An 8,963-nucleotide genomic window follows, 5' to 3' on the forward strand; every position below is an offset into this window, starting at 1 on the left:
CCCCCCTATAATGTCACCAGCCCACTACACCCTGGGTGCCAGAACGGGGACCAGGGATTCTGTGCCCCCCCCCCCATTAAATTTGTATCCAATCTAAGCTTCCCATCATCTCCTCTCACTCTGCAAACTGTGTTCCAGGGGTAGAATCTAATTCAGCAGCGTGACAGATGTTGTGGCCAGTGGTGCGTGCAGTTCAGCTCCCTCGTTAGCAAATTCAGAGCGCACACCTGTTTTACTTATCACATTCCTACTTTCCCACCGAATTGATTTTTTTTAGGAAGGATGAAAAATTGCCATTTTGCACACATGGCTGGATTTGGTGACAGGTGCTGTATGGATGGGGCGGGTTTAGAGGTCATACAGTGACCCTGCCACATAAATCATCTGGAGAGACACGGAATCAGAGGGTTGGGATTACGGCGGGGTGGAACTCATCAGACAGGGGATTCAGAAATGCAGAATGAAATTCATCTATTGGCACTGTTGCAGATGTAGGAGAGCAAGGGATTGACTAGCTAAATTATGTTGTTTCGTTTAACATGAGTGTACTATGTTGAAAATGACTTTACCTCCATGTGGAATCTACCTGGTGTGATCAGAGCTTATACACCTTCAGCTAGTCCTTTATTTACCTCTATCTTTCGCTCATTCCTTAAATCTTTCATCGTTAACGCATACATCTGACACATGAGCGCTGCGTATTCCTCAACATGCCTTATTCCCCCCCAAACTGTTGGGAACACTCATTAATTGAGCCCCTAGACCCGGGAAATTGCCCAAATCTGTGCCGAGACGAATGGTCCTGGCCCGGCTTTTCCGCCTAGCCAAATTAATTATCTGGTGTGTCGCGCGCCCCTACAAACACCATCCGTCAAAGGCTCCCTAATCGATTTATTCACAGACTCCCCGTCTAACACCACTGTGTCTCTCACTCAGTTCACCTGGGGCTAGGGTCACGGCCCAGGTGGTGTTTAATTGTTTGGTCTACCAAGGTGTTTTGTAAGACAAGGAACAAAAACATTTCCTTTTTATGTTGTATAGTTTTGCATCTAACGGTTGAGTTGGGGTGACGAAAAGGGCAAAAGACACATGGCGGTGGTAGAGGGCGGTAGGGTGGCTGTGGCTCGGCCCAAATTTGACAGTCTGGGCACACGCTCGTCTGGCGGGGGCCTAATGGCGTTTGATGTGTGGCCCCTCTGTCCCTAGGGAATCCTGTCGACAGGCTGAAGGGAAGATCTGCTGCCAAAAAGTCATCTGAAATCAGCCCTGCAAATAACCAGCCACTCCACCCAGAGACAGGAGGTTAAGGCTTTGGTGATTTCACAGTGATTTGTGAAGTTATATAGTGCTGAGTGTATATAGCAAGCTCAGGTATCCAAAGGAAAAAGTAGACAACGAAAACGAAAGTTTAACAGACTTTGTTAGCCCAACTGTATTTTACACATTTGCCAACTTTTAAAGCTTTTGAATGTGGCCCCATATGCTTGAATATCAGGGTAGGGTTTTGTCTTTATGCACACAGCAGAATACGTTTATGCCATGCCTGCTGCTGTTTTCAGTCTGTGAACAGTTACGTATCAAGGGAACAAAGTTCCACTTCCCCCAAACAGAAAGAAAAGCCACCTTCCTGCAAGGTGCTCTGATGTTTTAAAAATACGAATACATTTACATTCCTATGCAGGCCCAGGTCTCTGCTTGTGAAAACAAGCTTTTCCTATTTGGTTAAAGAATATGAGTTGCAAACACTAGCAGAGTGGCACAGCACTCTTTTCTTCATTACAACACATTGAAAAAGACTGTCCATATAATATATGTGGAGCAGCAACCAGGATTGCCCTCCAATAAATAATTAGAGACGCTTATACAATACCCCCAATCTACCAGAGAGCCCTAGTCTCCTCCAAGGGCCACAATTGATGTTTGGGTTACGAGGGCCTCTTTATTAAGCTGCACTTCAATAAAGTATATCATCCTATTTGTGGGACTAATATGGCCCAATGCGATCCTCAATTAAATATAAATGACATAGCAAATTGAAAAATTAGGAAGGGAGGGAAGCGTAATTTGCTCCCAAACAGGGTAAAACCAATTCATTAGGAGAGTGGAGACAAGAGACAGGGTTACTGTCGTCCATTGAACAGCAGACTTTGAGCGTGGACCTTCATATACTCTCATTGAAGACAGACTGCTTTCTGTTCACTTGTTATACACGGAGTGTACAAAACATTAGGAACACCTTCCTAATATTGAGTTTCTCCCTCCTTTGCCCGCAAAACAGTCTCAATTTGTCCGGGCATGGAGTCTAAAGGTGTCGAAAGCGTTCCAGAGGGATGCTGACTCCATGTTGACTCCAATGCTTCCCTCAGTTGTGTGAAGTTGGCTGGATGTATTTTGGGAGGAGGACCATTTTTGTTTCACACGGCAAACTGTTGAGCATCAAAAACACAGCAGCGTTGCAGTTCTTGACACACTCAAACCGGTGCGCCTGGCACCTACTACCATACCCCATTCAAGGCCCTTAAATAGTTTGTCTTTTGTCTTAAAAATCCTTCCTGTCTTCTTTAACCTTCATCTACACTGATTTGAAGTGGATTTAACAAGTGACATCAATAAAGGATCATAGCTTTCACCTGGATTCTGTTCAGTCTATGTCATGGAAAGAGCAGGTATTCCTAATGATTTGTCCACTCTGTAGTTTACAATATACTGCCTATTAGATAGTAACTGAGTAAGTATGGTTCTGTAAATGTATGCAATTGAAAAAGGATGAGGAAAGTATATTGGGAGCCTCGAGTCAGTCTGGACAACAGGTCCATAGAACTGACAGTAGACTACACGGACTGGTCTTTGTGTGTAGACTATTCAATAGGACATGATTATAGCCTATGCATAAGTGTGTGTTAATTTTCCTGTACATTCTCTGAATATACTGTATGAACTAAAGAGAGGAGGATGAATGTGGTGATTAAGGGCGCACCTTGGCACCCTTGATCTTTCTACACTTATCTCTGCAGTGTCAAATATGATCATCTTGGCACTGTGACAATATCTTCTTAATGTCCTACAGGGAGGTGATTATAGACCTGCAATGGATGGGTCTCAGTAGACTAATATACTGATATAGGATTTAGAACTACAAAACTGTTGCACTGCTTTCAAAGGCAGCTGCATGTAAATTAAAGTGTCTATTATCCAGAGCAAAGTATTCTCTATTTATATTGTGAAAATACAGTATTTGACAATTGACTGTGCTTAGTCAAGAAACCTTACCCCCTGGACTGAAATAATACATTAGCTAAGGGTTTCAACTGAATATAGTAGTTGATAGAATGTTGCATGGGAGAGAGAGGGTCAGAACAGAATGTGGTAAACAACAGAACTCGACTCCCACTCATCCGCACACAAACACACACACAGGTGGCTGCTGACATGTAAATCAGCGGGGCTGTCTCTAAAAAAAACACCAGAACAGAACTGTGTGTATAGAAGTGTTGTCCTCGCTGTACGGAACGCCAACGGAAGTCCTGTTTCACTGTCATGCATCAGAGAGCTGTCAACCTTGAGACCCCTCTGTCTACTTGGTCAGCCAGAAGGCGTGAAAAGTGTCTTTAAGCGGCTCCGTCTTCACCCCTTTGCTGCCTAACCACTCCCCCAGAAAACAACTATACATCATGTGTTGCATATTTCTTCCACTACAACCACATCCCTTTCACATGACTGATAGCAGTGGTATACTGCCATGGGTGCCGGAGAAGATGGCAGATGTTTTACGTGCCCCCACCCGATTGTGTTTTTTTGTTCGCAACTTATTTTTCAAAATGATTTTGTACATAATGTTGCTGCTACCGTCTCTTATGACCAAAAAATAACTTCTAGACATCGGGACTGAGATTACTCACCAAGGACTAGCAGAATCATCTTTTTCCTTTCACGACTCTGACGAGCACAACGCGAAGGATCTTCGGGAACATACCCCGATCTGCGTGAAGAGGAGGTGGAGAAAGAGGGGCCGAAGGTCCGGCTGCCTTCTGAGAATATGCAGGCGATCGAATAAACCCCCACTTCCCTCCATTCTGCTAGCAATCGTGCAATCTTTGGACAATAAAATCAACGAGTTACGCAGGAGATTAAACTACCAACGCGACATTCAAAACTGCAACATCTTATACTTTATGGAGTCGTGGCTGAACAGCGACAACATCAACATACAGCTGGTTGGTTATACGATGTACCGGCAGGATAGAACAGCGGCGTCTGGTAAGACAAGGGGCGGCAGTCTATGTATTTTTGTAAACAACAGCTGGTGCACGATATCTAAGGAAGTCTCGAGCTATTGCTCGCCTGAAGTAGAGTTTCTCATAATAAACTGTAGACCACACTACTTACCGAGATAGTTTCATCTGTATTCTTTGTAGCTGTTTACATACCACCACAGTCAGAGGCTGGCACGAATACAGCATTGAATGACCTGTATTCCGCCATAAGCAAACAAGAAAACGCTCACCCCGAGGCGGCACTCCTAGTAGCTGGGGACTTTCATGCAGGGAAACTTAAATCCGTTTAGCCAAATTTCTATCAGCATGTTAAATGTGCAAGCAGAGGAAAAATAACTCTGGACCACCTATACTCCATAAACAGAGACACATACAAAGCTCTCTTTCACTCTCCATTTGGCAAATCTGACCACAATTCTATCCTCCTGATTCCTACTTACAAGCAAAAATTAAAGCACCAGTGACTAGATTAATAAAAAAGTGGTCAGATGAAGCAGATGCTAAGATACAGGACTGTTTTGCTAGCACAGACTGGAATATGTTCCGGGATTCCTCCGATGCCATTGAGGAGTACACCACATCAGTCACCACACATGGTTTCCTCAATAAGTGCATCGATGACATCATCCCCACAGTGACCGTACGTACATACCCAAACCAGAAGCCATGGATTACAGGCAGCATCCGCACTGAGCTAAAGGCTAAAGCTGCCGCTTTCAAGGAGCGGGACTCTAACCTGGAAGCTTATAAGAAATCTCGTTATGCCCTCTGACGAACCATCAAACAGGCAAAGTGTCAATACAAGACTAAGATTAAATCGTACTACACCGGCTCTGACGCTCGTCGGATGTGGCAGGGCTTGCAAACCATTACAGACTACAGGGGAAACACAGCCGAGAGCTGCCCAGTGACACGAGCCTACCAGACGAGCTAAACTACTTATATTCTCGCTTCGAGGCAAATAACATTGAAACATGCATGAGAGCACCAGCTGTTACGGAAGACTATGTGATCATGCTCTCCGCAGCCGTTGTGAGTAAGACATTTAAACAGGTGAACATTCACAAGGCCGCAGGGCCAGACGGATTATCAGGACGTGACCTGCGAGAATTCGCTGACCAACTGGCAAGTGTCTTCACTGACATTTTAAACCTCTCCCTGTCCGAGTCTGTAATCCCAACATGTTTTAAGCCGACCACCATAGTCCATGAACACTAAGGTAACCTGCCTAAACGACTACAGACCGTAGAACTCATGTCTCACATCTAACACCATCATCCCAGAAACCCTAGACCCACTCCAATTTGAATACCGCCCCAACAGATCCACAGATGACGCAATCTCCATTGCACTCCACACTGCCCTTTCCCATCTGGACAAAAGGAACACCTATGTGAGAATGCTATTAATTGACTACAGCTCAGCGTTCAACACTATAGTGCCCTCAAAGCTCATCAATAAGCTAAGGACCAGGGGACTAAACACCTCCCTCTGCAACTGGATCCTGGACTTCCTGACGGGCTGCCCCCAGGTGGTAAGGGTAGGTAACATCCCCTCCTGTACTCCCTGTTCACTCATGACTGCACGGGCAGGCACGACTCTAACACCATCATTAAATTTGCCGATGACACAAAAGTGGTAGGCCTGATCACAGACAACGACCAGACAGCCTGGGGAGGAGGTCAGAGACCTGTTCGTGTGGTGCCAGGACAACAACCTCTCCCTCAACGTGATCAAGACAAAGGAGATGATTGTGTACTACAGGAAAAAGAGAAATGAGCACTCCCCCATTCTCATTGACAGGGCTGCAGTGGAGCAGGTTGAGAGCTTCAAGTTCCTTGGTGTCCACATCACCAACAAACTAACATTGTCCAAGCACACCAAGACAGTCGAGAAGAGGGCACAACAAAACCTACCCCCCCCCCCCCCAGGAGACTGAAAATATTTGGCATGCGTCCTCAGATCCTCAAAAGGTTCTACAGCTGCACCATCGAGAGCATCCTGACTGGTTGCATCACTGCCTGGTATGGCAACTGCGAGGCCTCCGACCGTAAGGCGCTACAGAGGATAGTGCGAGCGGCCCAGTACATCACTGGTGCCAAGCTTCCTGCCATCCAGGACCTCTATAACAGGCGGTGTCAGAAGAAGGCCCTAAAAATTGCCAAAGACTCCAGCCACCCTAGTCATAGACTGTTTTCTCTGCTACCGCATGGCAAGCAGTACAGGAGTGCCAAGTCTATGTCCAAGAGACTTCTAAACAGCTATTACCCCCAAACCATAAGACTCCTGAACATCTAGTCAAATGGCTACCCAGACTATTTGCAGTTCCCCCCCCCCTCCCACTCTTTACACCACTGCTACTCTCTGTTGTAATCTATGCATAGTCACTTTAATAACTCAACCTTCAAGTACAGTTGAAGTCGGAAGTTTACATACATTTTAGCCAAATACATTTAAACTCAGTTTTTCACAATTCCTGACATTTAATCCTAGTACAAATTCCCTGTTTTAGGTCAGTTAGGATCACCAGTTAGGATTGCCTTTAAATTGTTTAACTTGGGTCAAACGTTTCTGATAGCCTTCCACAAGCTTCCCACAATAAGTTGGGTGAATTTTGGCCCATTCCTCCTGACAGAGCTGGTGTAACTGAGTCAGGTTTGTAGGCCTCCTTGCTCGCACACGCTTTATCAGTTCTGCCCACACATTTTATATAGGAATGAGGTCTGGGCTTTGTGATGGCCACCCAATACCTTGACTTTGTTGATCTTAATCCATTTTGCCACAACTTTCGAAGTATGCTTGGGGCCATTGTCCATTTGGAAGACACATTTGCGACCAAGCTTTAACTTCCTGACTGATGTCTTGAGGTGTTGTCTTCAATGTATCCACATAATTTTCCTCCCTCATGATGCCATCTATTTTGTGAAGTGCACCAGTCCCTCCTGCAGAAAAGCACCCCAACAACATGATGCCGCGTGCTTCGCGGTTGGGATGGTGTTCATCGGCTTGCAAGCCTCCCCCTTTTTCCTCCAAACATGAGGATGGTCATTATGGCCAAACAGTTCTATTTTTGTTTCATCAGACCAGAGGACATTTCACCAAAAAGTACGATCTTTGTCCCCATGCGCAGTTGCAAACCGTAGTCTGGCTTTTTTTTATGGCGGTTTTGGAGCAGTGGCTTCTTTCTTGCTGAGCGGCCTTTCAGGTTATGTCGATATAGAACTCGTTTTACTGTGGATACTTTTGTACCTGTTTCCTCCAGCATCTTCACAAGGTCCTTTGCTGTTGTTCTGTGATTGATTTGTACTTTTCTCACCAAAGTACGTTCATCTCTAGGAGACCGAGCGCTTCTCCTTCCTGAGCGGTATGACGGCTGCGTGGTCCCATGGTTTTTGTACTTGCGTACTATTGTTTGTATGGATGAATGTGGTACCTTCAGGCATTTGGAAATTGCTCCCAAGGATGAACCAGACTTGTGGAGGTCTTGGTTACCTCCCTGACCAAGGCCCTTTTCAACCGATTGCTCATTTTGGCCAGGCAGCCAGCTCTAGGAAGAGTCTTGGTGGTTCCAAACTTATTCCATTTAAGAATGATGGAGACCACAGTGTTCTTTGGGACCTTCAATGCTGCAGACACTTTTTGGTACCCTTCACCAGATCTGCGCATCGACACATCTATCTCGGTGCTAAACTGACAATTCCTTCGACCTCATGGCTTGATATATGCTCTGACATGCACTGTCAACTGTGGAACCTTATATAGACAGGTGTGTTCCTTTCCAAGTAATGTCCAATCAATTGAATTTACCACAGGTGGACTCCCAAGTTGTAGAAACATCTCAAGAATGATCAATTGAAACAGGATGCACCTGAGCTCAATTTCGAGTCTCATAGCGAAGGGTCTAAATACTTATTTAAATAAGGTAATTCAGGTTTTTTTGTTTTTATAAATTAGCAAAAATGTATTGTGTTAGATTCATGAGGATCTATCCATTTTAGAATAAGGCTATAACGTTAGAACATGTGGAAAAAGTCAAGGGGTCTGAATACTTTCCGAATGCACTGTACATAACAGGCAGTGTTTAAGCTCTCCCCTCACTTTGGTGGCCGATGGGAGCAGAGGAGAAGCAATGTAAGGACCGCAGACGGCTGACCAGCTTGAGTCGGGGGGGGGGGGGTTCTGGACTGAGGCTTATGCCGACCAAACAGCCCTGCTGGCCTCCCAGGAGCACCCCTATCTCTCACACAATCTGCAAGGCTGTTGTTTCTCCTGCACCAGGGAAACTGGAGCAAGGAGTGGTCCAATCGGCAGGTAAAGGGTAGCGATTTAGGCTCTAGGCCAGAACAACTCAACTACTTCTGCTCCTCCATCCTGGTGCTGGGCGACTGTCTCTCAATCACTCAAACAGGGATCATGCATATGACACAGGGCAATGATTTTATGTCTTGTCATGTTTGAGGGCGAGTTTGGTATTGACATTCAAGGATTTGAATGACAGTTTATGGGAAGAGTTGAGGCCCACCCTTCATGAGCGTAGGAATAGAAAAAAGTTAGTCTACTATGAAGCCGATGACATTTTAGTGACCTTGCAAATGACAGTTGGTTACACTTGATGCTCAACATTAGTCAGCTACAAGACGCAATTTAATTCCATGAAATAAATCCCTGCCATCTTGCCAACTTTCATAA

Source organism: Salvelinus fontinalis, chromosome 22 (genome assembly GCF_029448725.1).
Source record: "Salvelinus fontinalis isolate EN_2023a chromosome 22, ASM2944872v1, whole genome shotgun sequence".
Classification (NCBI taxonomy): domain Eukaryota; kingdom Metazoa; phylum Chordata; class Actinopteri; order Salmoniformes; family Salmonidae; genus Salvelinus; species Salvelinus fontinalis.